Below are 20192 nucleotides of genomic sequence, written 5' to 3'. Positions count from 1 at the left end.
TCTTGAATATGGTTAAATTGTAGAGTAATTCAGCCAATTAACTTTCAAAACTCAGATCTGAATTCTCAGATCTGAGATTGCAAGATCTGAATTGCTTGAAAGAGAATTCAGATCTGCAAATTTCAGATTGGCCGAATGGATTTAAAGTTTGGAATTCTTAGAGTGCTTGAGAGAGACTCTAGGAATTCAGATCTACTATTCAAGAACTGAATTGAGTACAAGGTTAGAGATAACTTGCACAATTCAGTTGGTGATAAATTCAGATTTGAATTGATGCCTTAGAAGTGTTTGAAGAAATTCATGCATGGGGATTAGATTCTTGTTAGAGATAGAAGAACCATCACTTATGCATAGGATGAACATGCGCTTGAGAGAGGCTGTTCATGACCTTGGAGGTTCACCAAACCAAGGCTCAATCATGATTTATTCGAATGATCCAAATTGATAGATTGCTGAATTCTGAGATTGTCATTTATTGCTTACTCTTCTAACCTGATTTGAAGGCAATTGGGCCAATGATTTAGATAGATTTTAGTTTAGGATTTTTTAGCTTTCATTAAAGTTTTGATTTATTTGTTAATCAGATAAGAAGTACCCAATTTAGTATTGGTAATTATTTCCTAAATCCTCGTGGGAACGATACTTCACTCACTAATTTATTATTGGAACGGCTAGTGCACTTGCTAGTGTCACAATGAGCCACACTTCAGCAATAGTTCCCAAGCCAGAAGTAAATTAGTTTTGAAGAGTCAAGCAAGAAGAGGGTTCACTTCCAGAGCCACCATACATAGAGATATTAATGCCAAGAGATGGGTACATAGTGTTAGAATGAGTTTGACTGTAACAAAAGTGGGATACCTCCTTATCTTATTCTATACTGATAGAAATATAAAGGGACATAATGAATGTGATCTATGCCTCCAAACTTTCTATTTGAAGATAGTACTGTATGTGCATGCCATCTTTTGCAAGTATGAAAAGATAAATGGTAAGACATTTTTGTTAGACAATGTGTGCCCTTAGCTCCAATCAAAATGATGTACATTATGACATTTATTGTAAATGAATAAAGTACATATTTGATTCATGTTATTGTGGTGTGTTTCTGTGTAATACCCTTAAACTGGATACATATGAGACTTGTGTTAGTTTAGAATGTTCATAGCTGTTGGATAAATCCAGGGAGATTTATCCTACCAAGGCTGACATTGATGTGCCGCCATGTTGGTTGGGGTGGCTTGTCTCAGCTGCTAGGGTGAGACTCGAGGTACATGCAGTGTGGGTTTACTTGAAACCCTAAACTGGACCAGAATTCCATTATTGTCTTGGACCTTGGAGACTGTTGGGCAAAACTGGAATGTTACACCTGACCCTTAGACTCGATTATGATACTGCACTAGGTGTTGGATTGGGCTGTCTTTGATATGCCAATCAGTGAGATCCTTAGAGAGGGTCAAAACCTGGGTATATTGGGACAGTCCGACAATTCATCTAAGTGGGTGATCATAGTGACAGGATCAGCCCCTTTGTCGAACAAAGGTAATGATTAGGGATGCACTCTCTCTGATGGAAACCTAAACTGTCGGTAGTTGATTTCAATCGTTGAAATTTGTTTTGCAAAATATATTTATATAAAGATATACATATATATATTATGGTTTCAAAATGTTTGCAAAAGGTTTTAATTCCCGGGATCCATGTGAGTAGAGAGTGCAACACTGTTCCTTGTAGCCGAGGGAGAGGTCCTCTCTTGTCGGGCAATGTTTGATCATTATGGTCTGAGAGGTTAAGTGTAAGACCATTGAGGGTAATATCTGATGGGCTAATCTTGCATCTGCCCATAGTCCTTGGTTTTTATAAGGTGGCTTGACCCAATGACCACTTAGTGTAAGTGTTGGGCCCATTAAGAGCCCATGGTGATGGGCTCAGGTGTTCACTGTCCCTTACAGTGAATTCGGCCAGGCCTTGTAACAGAGGTTAGGCTAAACCCATGTGGCTAACGTGTAGATCAATGTTTGGGTACCACACCATACAAGGAAACCCAACTGGGCAGTAGTTTAGAGGCTGAATGAGCACATAGACTTAATGGGCCTAAAGCCCAATTCGAATTGGTTTAATTTGATTAATTAAAAAGAGGCGGTTTTGGGATTTAAATCAGTAGATAAGATAGGGAGTTATCCCTATCCACTCAGAGAGTCCAGATCCATATAGAGATTTGGATCAGGAAGCTCCTAATGAGATTAGAAGGGCTGACCTTGATCTGCAGATAAGATAAGGGATTATCTTTATCTTCTAAAGAGAGTCCAGATTCAAATAAGGATTTGAACTAGGAAACTCCTAATGAGATTAGGAGGAGCTCTTTTTAAGGCTATAAAAGGAGGAGGAGGGTGAACCCAAACTCACTCAATCTGATTTCAGATACAAGAGAGAAAGAAAGCAAAAGTAAGACTATGCCATCTTCTGCTCTTGTCTTCTCCTCCAACTGCCGCCATTGCTAGTTCGTTCTCCACCTGTAGGAGCGATCAAGAAGTGTTCTTGATAGCAGTTTTTGGTAAAAAACTGATCTGAAGTCATGCTCACTCACCCTCAATCGAATTCTTGCTGAAGAGTTCGGTTCTTGCAGAAGAACCACCTGCTGGTTCTACTCCACCCTACGCTGTGTCATCTTCAGTGGGAGCAGTCTTTGGCATTTTTCTTTTGGTGTGAATACCTGGAATTACTGTTACTCCGTATCAGGTATATCCCTCTCCTTCCTTTTTGTTTCAGATCTGGTCCGGTTTAGGTTCTAGATTGATCATTAAAAATGCAGATTTTCTAAAATAGGGATTGTGATTCCCACATGGGAGAGAGAGAAATTTTGAAATTTTGCCCTACCTACCTACAGGGTTCGGCTATCCATATGATGGATCTCTCATCCCTTCAATGGTATCAGAGCCAAGTTCAAATCTTGAACCGAAATAGATTAGATCTGAACCTGCGCAAATGGGAAGAAGGCGTTCTACCCGATTTCCGTAGATAATTGATTTTTTGGGAAATCGGTTCCCAGATTAAGGGTTGTTGATTTGAAATTAAATCTTTATAAATCTGAATTATATTTAGAATAGTTCTTTATATTTTTCTTGATTTATGGGCAGTTCGTACGGTGGAGATCGAAGTCTTTATTGGTCTTAACAAATCTATGATTTTGCAGTTCTATTACTTTTGGTCTATAATTAATTAAAATTTTTTAATTTCTAGACTGAATGTATAGGAATTCGATCTGTTGTAATAATAATAGAAAATTAGGGTTATTTTATTTTATTTTATTTCAAGATCGAAGCTGGATGCGCAGGAGAAGGAGATTTCGCAGATGGAGAAATCGCTATCTGCGATTTATAGTTTGTGAAACTACAAACTGTGATCTAACATCTGTTTTGCATGTTGCAGATGTATGAACAACCCTAGTTCTGATTCTTGTTTGTCTTTAATCAGAAATTTAATTTTTTAGATCAACTCTTGAATTATTTCTTGAATTAAAAATCAAACCCTAGACCCATTCGAACCAGATTGGACCAATCTGGTTGGACTGAATCTGTGGTTCGATGGGGGCTGATCTCAGCCCTAATTTTCCTCTCTTGGGTCAAGAGATTGATGTTTAATTGCAAGACCTAATTCGGTCCACACCTGTAAGGCCCAGTTTTAAAGTATTAAACTTGCTTAAGCCCACTAATTGTTTAAAAGCTATATGGGCCGAACTGCTCACTACTATTCAGCCCATATACCTAGATAATATTAATCAGTAATATATTATGGATCAAATTGAGCTTTAATGATGGGCTTTAAAGATATTAATTGATTGAATCAATTTTATCCCTGCATGTGATGTATGAATGTGTGATGTGCGACGTTCATGGGCCATAAGTACTTGGCCCATGCTGATACGATAGTGGCTCTTGCGCACACCATGGCTGAATGCACATCACTGCCATGGTGTCCCTAAAGATCATTGGATGATCTCCCTTTGTGGTGGGCCCCACACCTCCTCAAGAGGAACCATGTGGAACCCTAGCCGTTTAGGGCCCACCAAAATCTGGCTTTGTGAAAGTCGGTGGAAGCCACTCTGGTTTGACCTAAATTAAAATAGGGCATAATAACTTTGTTCCCTCTTGCAATATGAGTGCATGTGATAGGGAGATTCATATGATGAATTCTCTAAAGGCCTTCCATCATTAGCATGAAAATGGGTCATTCAAGTAATGAGGAAACACACCAAAAAATTGGGCTATCCATTTGTTACTAGATCTGTTGGAATGTTTCATAAGATGATAGGGGCATCATAGACCGATGTGGGAGGGGCCTATCCTAAAATGGAAGTTTCTCTCATGGTACTTTGGTGTTCACAAATATAATGGGTGAGCACTCACTGGACAGAAATGTTTAACCTAAAATGGCAATGAACATTATTTGATAGAGGCCAAAGGGAAAGCTCATACGATGAGTGGATATGATCCTTCACAGAATGGTGGTGGGGTTATGCAGCTGAAACAGTTGGGTCCATGCACCTATGTGATTTCCTACATTTCCAGAAACATAATCGTAGTCTCCATCACTAAGATAGGAGGGAAATCTGACGGGTTGTCGAAGCCCTCAAAATTAGTACTAGTCCCACAATCAAATAATTGCAGTACAAAGTGGTACTAGGTCGAATCCCATAGGGAGCAAATCAGTAATCTCTTAGCCAAATGGATAAAGTAATTGAGTGGGAAAATAACTAAAATTTAAAAGAATAAGAAAGCAATAACAAACTAAGCAAACAAGAGAAAATCAGTCTTATCAAATTCTGGTTCAAGGGTTCGGGTTAAATCGATTGGTCATCGATCCTAGGTAAATTTCAGCATTCTTGCAATTCAAGCATTTAACCTTAGATTTATTAGGATAGCCATAATAAACCTTGTGTTTTCCTAATTCAGTTGACCAAACCCAACATTCGATCAACACTTATCACCACTCAACTGGGTACGATAGCGTTCCATGTTAAACAGTGATAGCATTAAGATTTGTGAAAACAGTTAAACCAAATTAACAATAATTGAGATAGCTGCAATTACTGAATCTTGTTCCATCGATTCCTTTAGGTTGAACCATGTTAAAACCTTGGTCAAAGGCTGTCACAAACAATTGACCCAAAAAGATATCAACCTAATTGCTATTTGTACCATTATTCGTGACAATTACGGATCACCAAAATCATGGATAGCAGTAGGAAAATCAACATTAATTCAGTTTGTCAAACTAATTAACATCAACATCCAATAAAAGTATGCACAAGAATCAATGAATACTTGAAATTAAAAAGCAAGAAAATAAATTAACTACAGAACCTCACAATGACACAATCGAACCTTCCCCCTTGAACCAGAAAAAGAAACTTAGCTGCTCATGATCTGTGCAATCTCCATGCTTTGCTTCTCCATGGCCGAACTGCGTTCTTGAACTTATTGGTCTTCTTGATGATCTCTTGGATCTTGGAGTGAGTGATGCTAGAGCTGGTTCACCCCCCTCTTTATATAGCCAAAGGAGAGGGTTATTCTCAAACTCCTTTTAGGAAATCATCTTATCTTTAGGGAGTCTTGATCTTCTTTGAACTAATCCTATCCTATCTCTTATCTAATGATCTAATCTCAATCTTCTTATCTCCCTAGGATTATATTCAAGACTTTAGATCTGATAAGACTCTCTCCTTGGAGATTACATTCGAGATTTGAACTCTTGACTCTTGAATTCGAGTTGGGCTGCTTTAAAACATGGGCTGCTTCAAGGTACTTCTGCAATTTGGGCTTAAGTTGTAAAATGGTCCTAGCTACGAACTTGCTCCGAATTTAGGATCATTTTCGTACTAGATTCGGGCTGAATCTGTTAAAATCCAAAACATACAAGTTGTGAGCCTTCCTTTCATCTTTCTAATGCTTCTTGAATTGTCTAATTCGGAGTCCGGAATTGAGAGTTACGCTCAGATTACTGACTGTCGCTGAAACTGTGCAAAATCACCCGATTTGCCCTGTTTTCTTCCAATTGCCTTATTTATTGCCCTGAATCGAAATACAAGAGTAATGAGTTCATTTAAGTGCTAAAGTAGTGTAAAAATATAAAAATTAGGGGACAAAAAATAGGGTTCTTTTCAGTCTCATCAAAATCTCAGTGATGAACAAATGGGAATGGAACATAGATTAAAAGCCACATCTATGTAGATAACATGAATCAAATTAGGTTGTGGACTAATTTTTGCTTTTTATCAGAAATGGCAAATGGACAATTCGCAAAGTTGTTGGATGATAATAAACTAAAGGGACCTAATTATGCTAACTGGTACCGTAATCTTATGTTGGTCCTGACCTCTGAAAAATTAGATAAGGTAGCTAAGAACCCTGCCCTGAAGTGCCGAGTGATAGGGCTTCTGAGGCCCATAGGAGGGACTACCAAGAATGGGAAGAGAAAAATTCCCTAGCCCAGTGCTACATCATTGCCCCTCTAGACAATCTAATACAGAGGTAGTTCGATCAGATCGAGCTGTCCAAGTACATATTGGACAGTTTAAAGACAATGTATGAAGAGCAAAACCGTTCTACTCATCAAAAGGTTTTGAAGCAATTCATGACCGCGTAGATGTCTAAGAACCAACAAATTCATGACCATTGTCTTCGGATGATGGGCTATATCAATGAACTTGAGGCTCTTGGATCCGGGCTGGACCATGTGACCAAGGTAAATGCCATCCTAAATTCTCTGCCCTCTACCTTCAATCAGTTCATCATGGATTAGAAAATGAACAAACTAAATGTTAGCATCTAGGAACTCAGCAATATGTTGTGGAGGGCCGATGAACTAATTAAGAAGAATGAGCCTCTTGCTATGCTTGTTAAAGCTAGCAAATCGGTCAAGAAAAAGAGGAAGGCTCAGAGAAAGCCTCAGAAGAAAGCTACCAAGTCTAAGAAGCAGAAGAAGGACAGAGCACCAAATGCTTGTCACTTCTACAAGCAGACCGGCCAATGGAAGAGGAACTGTTCTCAGTACCTGGAATCCAAGAAACAAGGTAATCTTGAATCCTGTGTCATAGAAACCAATCTGTTGGTAACTTCTGCTTCCTGGTGTATTGACTCCGAGGCTTTGACTCATGCGTGTAGCTCACTTCAGGGGTTCAGGATAAGTAGAAGATTGAGTGATGGAGAAGTAACTCTTTACTTGGGGACTTCTGTAAGTGTTGCAGCTTCGGCGATAGGAACCGTAGAATTAATTTTCAGAGAAGGAATAGTTGTACTGAAAGTGTCTTTATGTACAGAATTTGAGAAGAAATTTGTTTCAAAATTGTGTGCGGATGGATTGTCTGTTTTCTTTAGTTATACGATTACTATCAAAAGAAATAACAAATTCATTGCATATGGAGAACTTGAGAATGGTCTCTATGTTCTCCATCATTCTTCGGAAACTAACATAACTGAAACTACGTTGGTCGATATCCCCAAGAAAAGAACCTGTGATATAGTTAATCCCACATGCCTGTGGCATTACTGACTTGGCCATATTAACATAGATCGTATCACAAGGTTGGTAAAGGATGGTCCTTTGGATTTTCTAATTGTAGAAGATCTTCCCACCTGTGAACCTTGCCTTCAGGGTAAAATGGCGAAACGGCCATTTAACTGTAAGCCTAAAAGATGTATGGGCACGCTTGACTTTATACATACTGATGTATGTGGTCCCTTGAGTGTTAGGATACGTAACCAGCACATTTATTTTATAACATTCACTGATGATTACTCTTGGTATGGTTACGTGTACCTAATGAGACATAAGTCTGAATCCTTTGAAAAGTTTAAGGAGTTCAGACAAGTGGTCGAGAAATAGTTAGGGAGAGAAATTAAGACCCTTCGATTGGATCGAGGTGATGAGTATCTCTCTGATGAATTCAGGGACTACCTAAAGGTCAACAGGATAGTATCACAGTTAACTCCACTTTCCACACCACAACTAAATGATGTTTCAGAGAGGAGGAATAGGACCCTATTGGATATGGTCCAGTCACTACTCGTGCACTCAGAGCTACCCACATCCTTTTGGGGTTATGCATTGGAGACTGCGATATACGTGTTGAACTGGCTTCCAACCAAATCAGTTCCGAAGACTCCCTATGAGCTTTGGACCGGAAAGAAACCAAGTGTAAGACATTTGAAGATTTGGGGTTGTCCAGCACATGTTAAAAGAACGAGTGTGGACAAATTGGAATCCAAGACCAGTCGTTGCCTATTCGTAGGCTACCCCAAAGGCTTTGTGGGATACCTATTCTATGACCCAGGAGAATAGAAGGTGTTCTGTAGCTGAAATGCCCATTTATTGGAGGATGATTACATCCTGAATAATCATCATCAAGAAGTTGTTCTTGATGAGGAGAGCTCAGGGGTAGTGGGAGGTGTCCTACAAGTTCTAGGTAATGACCAACCTAGAAGATCTTCTCGGGTTTCCAGGCCTCTAGTTCATTTCGGCTATGACCAAGATAGTTACCTGGTGGAAGCTATGACAAGTGAGGAGGATCCTATGACTTATACAGAAGCTATGTTGGACATAGATTCCTTGAAGTGGGTAGATGCCATGAGAGCTAAGATGGACTCAATGAAGACCAATGGAGTCTGGACTCTAGTAGATCCGCCCCCGGGGTAAAAGCAATTGGTTGCAAATGGATCTATAAGAGGAAGAAGGGCCCCGATGGTAAGGTTGAGACCTACAAGGCTCGTATGGTGGTGAAAGGGTACACTCAGAAAGAGGGCATCAATTATGAGGAAACCTTTTTGCCAGTGGCCATGCTTAAATCCATTAGGATCCTACTAGCTGTAGCAGCATACCATGACTACGAGATTTGGCAAATGGATGTCAAAACTGTGTTCCTAAATGGAGATTTTACTGAATATATCTAAATGCAGCAACCACAAGGTTTCATAGCTGTGGGTCAGGAACACTTGGTATGTAAATTAAATAAATCCATATATGGACTTAAGCAAGCTTCTAGGAGTTGGAACATCCGGTTTGACTCTACCGTCAAAAAGTTTGACTTTGGGTAGAACCCGGATGAGCCCTATGTTTACAAGAAATCCAGTGGTGATAAGATTACGTTTCTGGTTCTGTATAGAGACGACATTCTACTCATTGGGAATGATGTAGGAATGTTGACTACGGTGAAAGTATGGCTTTCACAGCAATTCTCCATGAAAGATCTTGGAGAAGCCTCCTATATACTGGGTTTTCGACTCTATAGAGATAGATCGAAGAGGATAATAGGATTATCCCAATCTGCTTACATTGACAAGATAGTCAAAAGATACAGCATGGAGAACTCCAAGAAAGGAAATATTCCTTTCAGGCACGGAGTCACTCTTTCCAAGGGCATGTCTCCCAAGACTCCCGAGGAGATCGAGGGCATGAAGGAGGTTCCCTATGCCTCAGCCGTAGGGAGCATCATATATGCCATGCTATGCACTCGTCCTGACATTGCTCAGGTAGTGAGTGTGGTAAGAAGATTCCAGGCCAACTCATGGCAAAAGCACTAGACTACTATGAAAAATATACTTAAGTACCTCCGAAGGACAAAAGAGTTTTGTTTGGTATTCGATGGTAGCTCACTACAGATCCAGGGGTATACTGATGCCGACTTCTAGTCAGATCTAGATGATAGAAAGTCAACATCTGGGTATGTTTTCATGATAGGATCGTGTGCTGTTTGTTGGAAAAGAAGCAAATAGGGGTCCACGGCAGATTCCACAACCGAAGCTGAATACATTGCCGTAAATGAAGCTGCCAAAGAAGCCATATGGATGAAGAATTTCATTCATGAATTGGGAGTAGTTCCATCCAGCACATCACCCATTCCATTGTTGTGTGACAACAATGGAGCTATCACTCTGGCTAAGGAGCCACGAGCCCACTCGAAGTTGAATCACATTGAGATGAAGTACCATGTACTACGAAAGATAGTTGGAAGAGGGGACATCCTGATTCAAAAGGTAGCATCAGTGGAAAATGTAGCAGACCCATTGACTAAGCCACTGACACAGAAAGTGTTTGAGAAACACGTGGAAAGTATGGGACTTCGGCTTATACCAGATTTGACCTAAGTGCAAGCAGGAGCTGTTAGACAGTGTGTTCCCTTAGCTCCAATCAGAATGATGTACATTATGACGTTTATTGTAAATGAATAAAGTATATATTTGATTCATGTTATTATGGTATGTTTTTGTGTAATACCCTTAAACTAGACACATATGAGACTCGTGTTAGTTTAGAATATTCACAGCCGTTGGATAAATCTGGGGAGATTTATCCTGCCAAGGCTGACATTGATGTGCCACCAAGTTGGTTGGGGTGGCTTGTCTCAGCTGCCAGGGTGAGACCCAAGGTACATGCAGTGTGGGTTTATTTGAAGCCCTGAACCGAACTAGAATTCCAATATTGCCCAAGGCCTTGGAGACTGGTGGGCAAAACTGGAATGTTACACCTAACCCCTAGACTCGATTATGATATTGCACTAGGTGTCAGATTGGGATGTCTTTGATATGCCAATCAGTGAGATCCTTAGAGGGGGTCAAAACCTGGGTATCTTGGGACAGTCCAAGAATTCATCTGAGTGGGTGATCATAGTGACAGGATCATCCCTTTGTCAAACAAAGGTAATGATCGGGGATGCACTCTCTCTGATGGAAACCTAAACTGCCGACAGTTGATTTCAATCATTGAAATTTGTTTTGCAAAATATATTTATATGAAGATACACACACACACACACACACACACACACATATATATATATATATATATATATATATATATATATATTATGGTTTCAAAATGTTTGCAAAAGGTTTTAATTCTTAGGATCCATGTGAGTAGAGAGTGCAACACTATTCCTTGTAGCCGAAGGAGATGTCCTCTCTTGTCAGGCAGTGTTTGATCATTATGGGTTGAGAGGTTAAGTGTAAAACCATTGAGGGTAATACTTGATGGGATAATCTTGCATCTGCCCATAGTCTTTGGGTTTTTATAAGGTGGTTTGACCCAAGGACCACTTAGTGTAAGTGTTGGGCCCATTAAGAGCCCATGGCGATGGGCTCAGGGGTTCACTATCCCTTATAGTGAATTCGGCCAGGCCTTGTAGCAGAGGTTAGGCTGAAACAATGTAGCTGATGTGTAGATCAATGTTTGGGTCCCACGCCATACAAGGAAATGCAACTGGGTAGCAATTTGGAGGCCGAATGAGCACATAGACTTAATGGGCCTAAATCCCAATTTGAACTGGTTTAATATGATTAATTAAAGAGGGGCGGTTCTGGGATTTAGATTAGCAGATAGGATAGGGAGTTTTCCCTATCCACTCATAGAGTCCAGATCCAAATAGAGATTTGGATTAGGAAGCTCCTAATGAGATTAGGAGGGCTGACCTTGATCTGCAGATAAGGTAAGGGATTATCCTTATCTTCTAAAGAGAGTCTAGATTCAAATAAGGATTTGAATTAGGAAACTTCTAATGAGATTAGGAGGAGCTCTCTTTAAGGCTATAAAAGGAAGAGGAGGACAAATCCCAACTCACTCAATCTGATCTCAGGTACAAGAGAGAAAGAAAGCAACAGTAAGATTGCGCCAACTTCTGCTCTTGTCTTCTCCTCCTGCTACCGCCATTGTCAGTTCATTCTCCACGTGTAAGAGCGATCAAGAAGCGTTCTTGATATCAATTTTTGGTCAAAAACTTATCTAAAGTCATGCTCACTCACCCTCCATCGAATTCTTGTTGAAGAGTTCGATTCTTGCAAAAGAACCACTTGCTGATTCTGCTCCACCCTATGCTGTGTCATCTTCAGTGGGAGCAGTCTTTGGTGTTTTTCCTTGGGTGTGAACAACTTTGTTTGGAGTTACTGTTACTTTGTATCAGGTATATCCCTCTCCACCTTTTGGTTTCAGATCTGGTCTGGTTCAGGTTCAAGATTGATCCTTGAAAATGCAGATTTTCTAAAATAGGGAATGTGATTCCCACTTGGGAGAGAGAAATTTTGAAAAATTTCCCTACCTACTTGTTGAGTTTGGCTATCCATATGATGGATCTCTCAGCCCTTCAGTTTCATGGAGTTTGATCAGAATGATTCAATGTTTAAATCTATGCATCTCATACAAGTAATCTTCACATTTTGAAGTGTTAGTATTTACATTGATCTATATGAAATACAAACTGGTAGTCTATGTCCTAGAGATATTGTTAATGAATGCCTTATGCATCATAAGCATCCATAGCCACATACTCCTACACTTCATCAAGCTTTTGCAGGGCTTGATGGATCTTGAAGAATTGATTGCTTTGAAGGGTAACTTTGCTATCTGCTCTTTAAGCATTATAATTCTCAATGATGCTTATTGTTGCATAATGGAACAAATGCAAAGGGTTTACCTTGCATCCTACAGGTGTTACCAGTACCCTCATCGATGAGGCTTTTAGTGTTTGAGTTTCTAGTTTGAACTACATAGTGGAATGGTTTCTAAAAGCAAAGTCAATGCCAATCCTATGTGTTTCCTTGTTGGTTTGAAAAGGTCCTGTGTTTGAAAAGGGATTTTGGATGGCAAAAGGTCTTGGGTGTTTAAATGATGGTGAGATAACTAATGATAATTCTTCAAGAATTGAACCAAAGGATGCTCACCCATGGTTTGTAGATTCTATGGAACCGGAATTGTTTCCCAACAAGAATCAAGCAATAGATGCTACAAACAGGAAATCAATTTTGGGAATTTCAAACATAAATATTTCTCCATGGGATAACACTTCAAGTTTCCAATCAGTGTCAAGCTAGTTTGGTGACCGGTTATTTGGATCTGAGCCAGCAAGGGCTATCAACTTTGGTGCTAGCCCTATAATGAACTGATGTATCAATTTTTCGGTGAAGTATCAATTTTTTTGTGCTAAGTACCTCGTCATTTGGTCTGCTTCCAAGTGGCCAATGACTTAGAGGCCGAAGTGGAGAACTTTTGCTGGATGAGGACCTGAATGCCGAGCTGACCAGGCCAAACTAGGGGAAAATTAGGTGTCGAGCTGACTGAGCTGAGCTAGGCAGGTTAGGTGTCGAATAGGTCTGAGCTGGGCAGGTTAGGTGTCAAAATGACTGGGCTAAACTACATATTAGGTGATGAGCTGACTAGAGGGCCGAGCTGCCTATTAGGTGCCGAGTTGACCAGAGTGCCGAGCTGCCTATTAGGTGCCGAGCTACCTATTAGGTGCTGAGCTGACCAAAGTGTCGAGCTGGCTGTTAGGTGCCAGGCTGATCAGATTGCCGAGCTGGCTGTTAGGTGCCGAGCTGACCAGAGTGCCGAACTAGTCCCAGCCGCCTCCTTGGCATGGGTATACAAGTCCCAGTCGCCTCCTCGGCATGGGTAGACAAGACCTAATCGCCTATTCGGCATAGGCAACTCATTTCCTCATGCCTAAGGCATAGACAGCTTGGGTATAAGCCCTACGATGTCTAGACCACTTCAGCATATGATGAAAAAGTTTAACCCCAGGTAGGGGGCAACTAACATTGTTAAGTAGCCCATGCGTAGACAGATCGGGAACACACCTTACAATGTCCACGCACCTTGGCATACATCATGCGAAGTTACCCCTATTAGTAGTCCAGCTTGGTAGCTTGACGATCACAGGTAGTATTGCCTTAGGTTGCCGATGTTCCATACTCGAGGTACCTATTTTCCTTCTAAGGTTTCGAGCTCATACGTACCTTCCCTGAGTACCTGTCTTACTCGGTAAGGGACCTAGTTTGGTCCGAGCTTACCGACACTGGGCTCAGGCACCATAACTTTTTGAAGGACCAGGTCTCCGACAAAAAGTGCACTTCTTCACCCAAACGTTATAGTACCGAGCCACTCTTTGTTGGTAGGCTGCAGTCTAGATGTATGCGAGGTCCCGTACTTCTTCCACCAGGTCGAGGTTGGTACGGAGCTCGTCATCGTTGGTTTCTTCGTTGTAGGCTTCCAAACATAGCGTAGGTATCTCTATCTCAGTTGGGATCACCGCCTCCGTGCCGTAGGTGAGGTTGAAGAGGGGTCACACCCGTGGTAGTCTTAACAGTGGTTCTATAGGCCCATAAGACATTGAGCAGCTTGTCTACCCACAATCCTTTAGCTCGGGCTAAGCAAACCTTTAGTCCATGGAGTATAGCTTTGTTGGTGACTTCTGCTTGCCCGTTTGCCTGGGGGTGTGCCACCGAGGTGAAGTTCTATTGTATTCCCATCTTGGCACACCAATTCTAAAACTTGATGTCTTTGAACTACTTTCCGTTGTCGGAGATAAGCACCCGAGGTAGCCCGAAGTGACATAGTATATTCCTCCAAAAGAAATTTTGTATATTTCAGGCTGTGATTGTTGCTAGGGGCTCCGCCTCCACCCACTTTGTGAAGTAAACCACCACTACCACTTGGAATCTCCTCTGTCATGTCGCTGGTGGGAAAGGGCCAAGAATGTCGATTCCCCACTGCGTGAAGTACCCCTACCGTAGCACTTTTTGGGCGAGAGCCCTACCCCCCAAGTGTCCGCCACACAAGCCTTCATGATGTCACAAAGAATGAACTTGGCCTCTAAGGGTCGCTAGCAGCGCAAGTAGGGGAGCATGAAGGATCTCCGGTACAGCTGTCCATCTATCATGGCGTACTTGGCTGCCTAGCGCTCTACCCTTCTGACCGCGTTGCTATCTATAGGGAGGGTACCGTGAAGCAGGTAGCTCACGAGTGGGTCAATCTAGCTCGTCTCTGCTTGTACTACAGGAGCGATCTCTTCCAATTGATGAAGGGTGATTTGGCCTGACCTTGTAACAAGGGGACACATGGATGCGACCTGTCTAATAGATGATAGCTCAGCATGACCAGTCCACAACAGAACAACCTCAGGTACCCAACTCCCCCGGGCTAAATTGATCTTGAGATAAGGTCACCTCGAAATGAGATCGCCTTGGTACCAGATCACAACAGGAACACCTTGATGCCAAGGCACTTTGGCACTTAATCCAGTTCAAGACTTAAAGGTGTCAGCTTGGGGTACCGACGTGCCATTGTGTGAGGATCCCGAAAACCCCTCCAACAGTTCCCGGACTTCACGAGATCACGCCGCATAACAACTAGCGTTATCTCCCCTGACCGATTTGGATGGATTTGATAAACCCCATTGGTTATCCCCCATTAACGCGGAAACGGATCTCATTGTGACTAGGATCCCAGAACCACTCCGCAAAACCTGCGAGGACTTCATTATACAAATGCTCCACCCCCGGGGGTTCAAGCTACACGTAATTTTCCTACTCTCTAGTTCTCTACTTTTAAAAGCAATTTTAGCTCGCTACCAGTCCATTGACTTAAGCATCGGAGTGACCTCGCCAGGTTAGCATCCCCAGGTTCTCTGATATCCTTGCAGGTTCAGTCCGCCATCCGTCTAGAAGCCAGATCACCTCCAGCAGGGAGCAGCAAGATCGTGCAACATCATTTGGTGTCATCTATGGGATACAATACAGAAAAAAGCCTTTTCCATTAACAGTAGTGACAATGGCCTCTTCCAGCAATGCCAGACAAAACACAGAAGCAAACGTCTCCGAGGGGCAACCTCAAATCCCGTCTGTATGCATCAGTCAGTTCACCATACCGCTCATTGTGGCTGGGGTCCCAATGCTGACTGTGCCCCAATCAACCACGCTAGTGAACGCCCCACTCCCTTCTGTAGTGGGTGTGGCATTCGTTGAACCATCTGTGGTTCCCCCTGGAGTCGGATTGAACCAGCTCAATGACTTGGTATAGTGTGTACAAGATATTCAAGCCCAAATGCAGTAGGTCCAACAGTTATAGCATTACCAGAAATAGGTCCTGCACCATTTCTACCAGCAACAATACCAGCATCAGTTCCCTCCGCTGTAACAGAATCACCAGCCAATTCCACCTCGACACCCGGTGGCGCAGTAGAATCAACCTTGCCGCTGTCAGCAGAATCGTTTCCCCACTGAGGTGAGGCCTCCCAAGTCCCGCTTCCTCTAGGGAGTTAGGTCTCGACCTACAGTAGGAGAGACAAACAAGTCACCCCTCCCACTTCTCAAGGAAACTTGAAAAGATCAGGAGACACTCAGCCCACTAGGGCCACGTTACCTCGGCCTTCTCATCAAGAGGGCTGATGTGTGGCTCATTGTGACACTAGCAAGTGCACTAGCCGTTCAAGTAATAAAGTAGAGAGTGAAGTATCGTTCCCATGAGGATTTAGGAAACAATTACCAATACTAAATTGAGCACTTCTTATCTGATCAACAAATAAATCAAAACTCTAATGAAAACTAAGAAATCCTAAATTAAAATCTATCTAAATCATTGGTCCAATTGCCTTCAAATCAGGTTAGAAGAGTAAGCAGTAAATGTCAATCTCAGAATTCAGCAATCTATCAATTTGGATCATTCGAATAAATCATGATTGAGCCATGGTTTGGTGAAACCCCAAGGTCATGAACAGCCTCTCTCAAGCGCATGTTCATCCTATGCATGAGTGATGGTTCTTCTATCTCTAGCAAGAATCTAATCCCCATGCATGCATTTCTTCAAACACTTCTAAGGCATCAATTCAAATCTGAATTGATCACCAACTGAATTGTGCAAGTTATCTCTAACCTTGCACTCAATTCAGTTCTTGAGTAGTAGATCTGAATTCCTAGAGTCTCTCTCAAGCACTCTATGAATTCCAAACTGTAGATTAATTCGGCCAATCTGAAAATTGCAGATCTGAATTCTCTTTCAAGCAATTCAGATCTTGCAATCTCAGATCTAAGAATTCAGATCTGAGTTTTGAAGGTTAGTTGGCCGAATTACTCTACAATAACACCCTTATTCAAGAAACTTCAAGTATAATTCATGACCATTTGAATGAATCAAAAAGAATTAGATTGCTGAACTGAAATTTTACAAGCTGAAATACATCAAGGAAGAATGGAAACAAGGAGAAAGAAGAAAAAAAATATAACAAAGAAACTGAATTCAAATCAAAAGAGAATGAAACTACAAATGATTTATTACAAAAGATCTTTGAATCACAAACCCTCAATTCGAACTCACCTTCTTCTTCTAGTTTGCTTGTCTTGAACTTCTTTCAGCCCTTCTTCTTCTTCTTCCTTGCGCCTAGCCTTCTTCTCTTCTCTTCTCTCAAGGTGGCCGAACCTCTAAGAGTGGGAGAGCCTTCCTCTCAAGCAATTGAACAACTTTCTCCCCTCCTAGAGGCCTCCTTATATAGTTTTTCAAGGGGCTCTTGCCCCTTCTTGAAGTCTCTAGAATTGGGTGTATTACACCCCTCATGAACCTTCTAGAGTGCTCCCTCCTTCTCCTCAAGAAACATCTAGGAGTTGCCGCCCCTAGCTCCCTTTGGGCTGCTATTTGGGCTACAACTTAGCTTGCTTTTGAGCTCAAGTGGGCTACACTCTAGGCTGTTATTTGGGCTAAAAATGGGTTGGGCCGAAATTTCCTTCTTGCTAGGTTTCTTCCCTTGGATTTTCCAAAGAGTTTCACTTGCTCTTCTTGGGCCGAATGAAATTCTCTTGCTCTCATGGCTGGGCCGGGCTGAACTTGATAAATTTTGGGTTTTCTTTTCTTGCTTTTGCCCTCTTTTTGTTGATTTGGCTCCCCCTGAAATCTTTCTTGCAATCAAGCTAAAATAGGGCAAAATTTAATTAAACCATCATAAAATTTCATGCAAAAACCTCATAAAATATAGATAAATTGTAGGTTCATCAAATACCCCCACACTTAAGCTTTTGCTTGTCCTCAAGCAAAGACATCAGCCATAAGCTTAACATTCCCCCCTTCTGTTCTCACCATTTACCTGGTGAACTTTTTAAGATAGAAATGCATTGAGTAGTCGGGGAACTTTTGTAAGTGCTCAACTCTTATTCTTGTAAACTACCATTTAAGATATGTATCAGATCTAAGGAAAGGAGAATATGAATTTCATCATAGTCTAGCCTTCACTCCTAATTCATATATAAATCAGCTCCTTAATTGTCAAGGTTTATAATCAAATTTCACTAAGTTTCACATCTGTAACTGAATCTCAATGAGAGTTCAACTTTAGAGTGCCCCTTTGAACCTCAGCTATCACCACAATTTCTTAATTCTAGGGGTGAGTGCATCTTATGCTCCATCTCACCCTTTTCTTTTTTCTTTTTTTTTTTTATTGTTTTTGGTGTGAGTGCATCTTATGCTCCATCTCACACTGGTCACTTGCTTGAGGTAGGTAAATCGGACTCAGGTTCTAAGCTGCTAGTTTTACTATTCAGCTCAGAATAGCGGAGTCAATTTGGGCTTTTGTCCTTCTTTGCAATTATTGAACCTCAAGAATCAGCACTTCAGATGTGCACTAGCTCTCTTGACCATTAACCATGAAATCAAGGGCTTCCATACACATGAAGATAGTTAGGGCTAGTCATGCTGAAAGGCATATTCAGCTCCCCTTTTCTCATGCATATATCAAATTGGGTCATTCACAAGAATAAAAACTTAACAAGTACATCAGTCTCCCTCAACTCATTGAATTCCTTCTTAAAAAAAATCATCAAATAAATAGTAATGAACTTGAGGGGTTCCAGTCTTTTTTGGTTATGTCATTGCCTACATATGTGTGTTTGGGGTGAATGAGGTGCATGGTTTCAACCCCCATACCCTAGCCTCGGGCTCACTCCCCCACACTTAAGATGAACATTGTCCTCAATGTTCATAGTGTTAGGGGATCAAACTTGCTAGAGCAAACTGAAGAAAAGAAAATGATGAACTGAGTCCTTAAAGAATTGGAATTTTGAGAAAAAGATCTTTATTTTACTAACTAATATTCTAAAAATGACAAAAAGATTCCTTAACCTGTTCATGAGCAAGCATAAAAGATTATTGGTTATCAAGATAAACAGTGGATGGAGGGGGTACAGTACCGCCCATTAAATATGGTTTCAGGCGCTGACCATTTACTTTAAACGTGCCCTGAACCGGGTGGGTGAGTTCTATAGCCCCATGGGGAAAAACCTATGAAATGGTAAAGGGTCCAGACCACCTGGATCTCAGCTTACCTGGAAACAAGCGGAGACGGGAATTATATAACAATACCTGTTGGCCTACATAAAAGTCCCGTCTCAGCAAGTTCTTATCATGCCAGTTTTTCATTATTTCTTTATAAACTTTGGCATTCTCATAGGTGGTAAGTCTGAATTCATCCAATTCATTCAATTGCAACCGCCTTTTAGCCCCTGTGGCCTGAATGTCAAAATTTAAGAATTTAAGAGCCCAATAGGCCTTGTGTTCCAATTCAACTGGTAAATGGCATGCTTTACCAAAGACCAATCTGTAGGGGGACATGCCAATGGGTGTCTTAAATGCAGTTCTGTATGCCCATAATGCATCATCTAATTTGATGGACCAATCTTTTCTGGCGGATGCTACAATCTTTTCCAGAATTCTTTTGAGTTCCCTGTTAGCCAACTCCACTTAGCCACTGGTTTGTGGGTGATAAGGGGTAGCTAATTTATGTGTAATTCCATATTTCTGCATTAACCTCTCAAATTGGCTATTACAAAAGTGAGTTCCCCTATCACTAATTATAGCTCATGGAGTGCCAAATCGGGAGAATAGCTTCTTTAGGAAGTGTACCACCCTTCTTGAGTCATTTGTGGGTAAAGCCATGGCTTCTACCCATTTGGATACATAGTCAACTGCAACGAGGATGTACTTATTCCCAAAAGAATTCGGGAAAGGTCCCATGAAATCTATACCCCAAACATCAAAGATTTCACAGATTAAAATATTGGAAAGGGGCATTTCATTCCGTCGGGAAATGTTTCCCGATCTTTGGCATTTGTCACATGTGGACACATACCGATGGGCATCTTTGAAAAGTGTGGGCCAATAAAAACCTGATTGCAAAACCTTGGCTGCAGTGCGACTAGCTCCAAAATGACCTCCTGCTTCTTTATCATGGCAAAATTGGAGTACCGACTCCATCTCCTCCTCGGGGACACATCTCCTTATGATCTGATCTGCACACAATTTATACAAAAAGGGTTCCTCCCACAGATAGTATTTTACATCAGAAAGGAATTTCTTTTTCTGTTGATATGAAAGGTTAGGAGGAAGGACTTGTG

This window comes from Nelumbo lutea, chromosome 4 (assembly GCF_056320005.1).
Source record: "Nelumbo lutea isolate HS-2025 chromosome 4, American lotus-T2T, whole genome shotgun sequence".
Taxonomy (NCBI): domain Eukaryota; kingdom Viridiplantae; phylum Streptophyta; class Magnoliopsida; order Proteales; family Nelumbonaceae; genus Nelumbo; species Nelumbo lutea.
Note: the sequence above shows the minus strand (reverse complement) of the source record.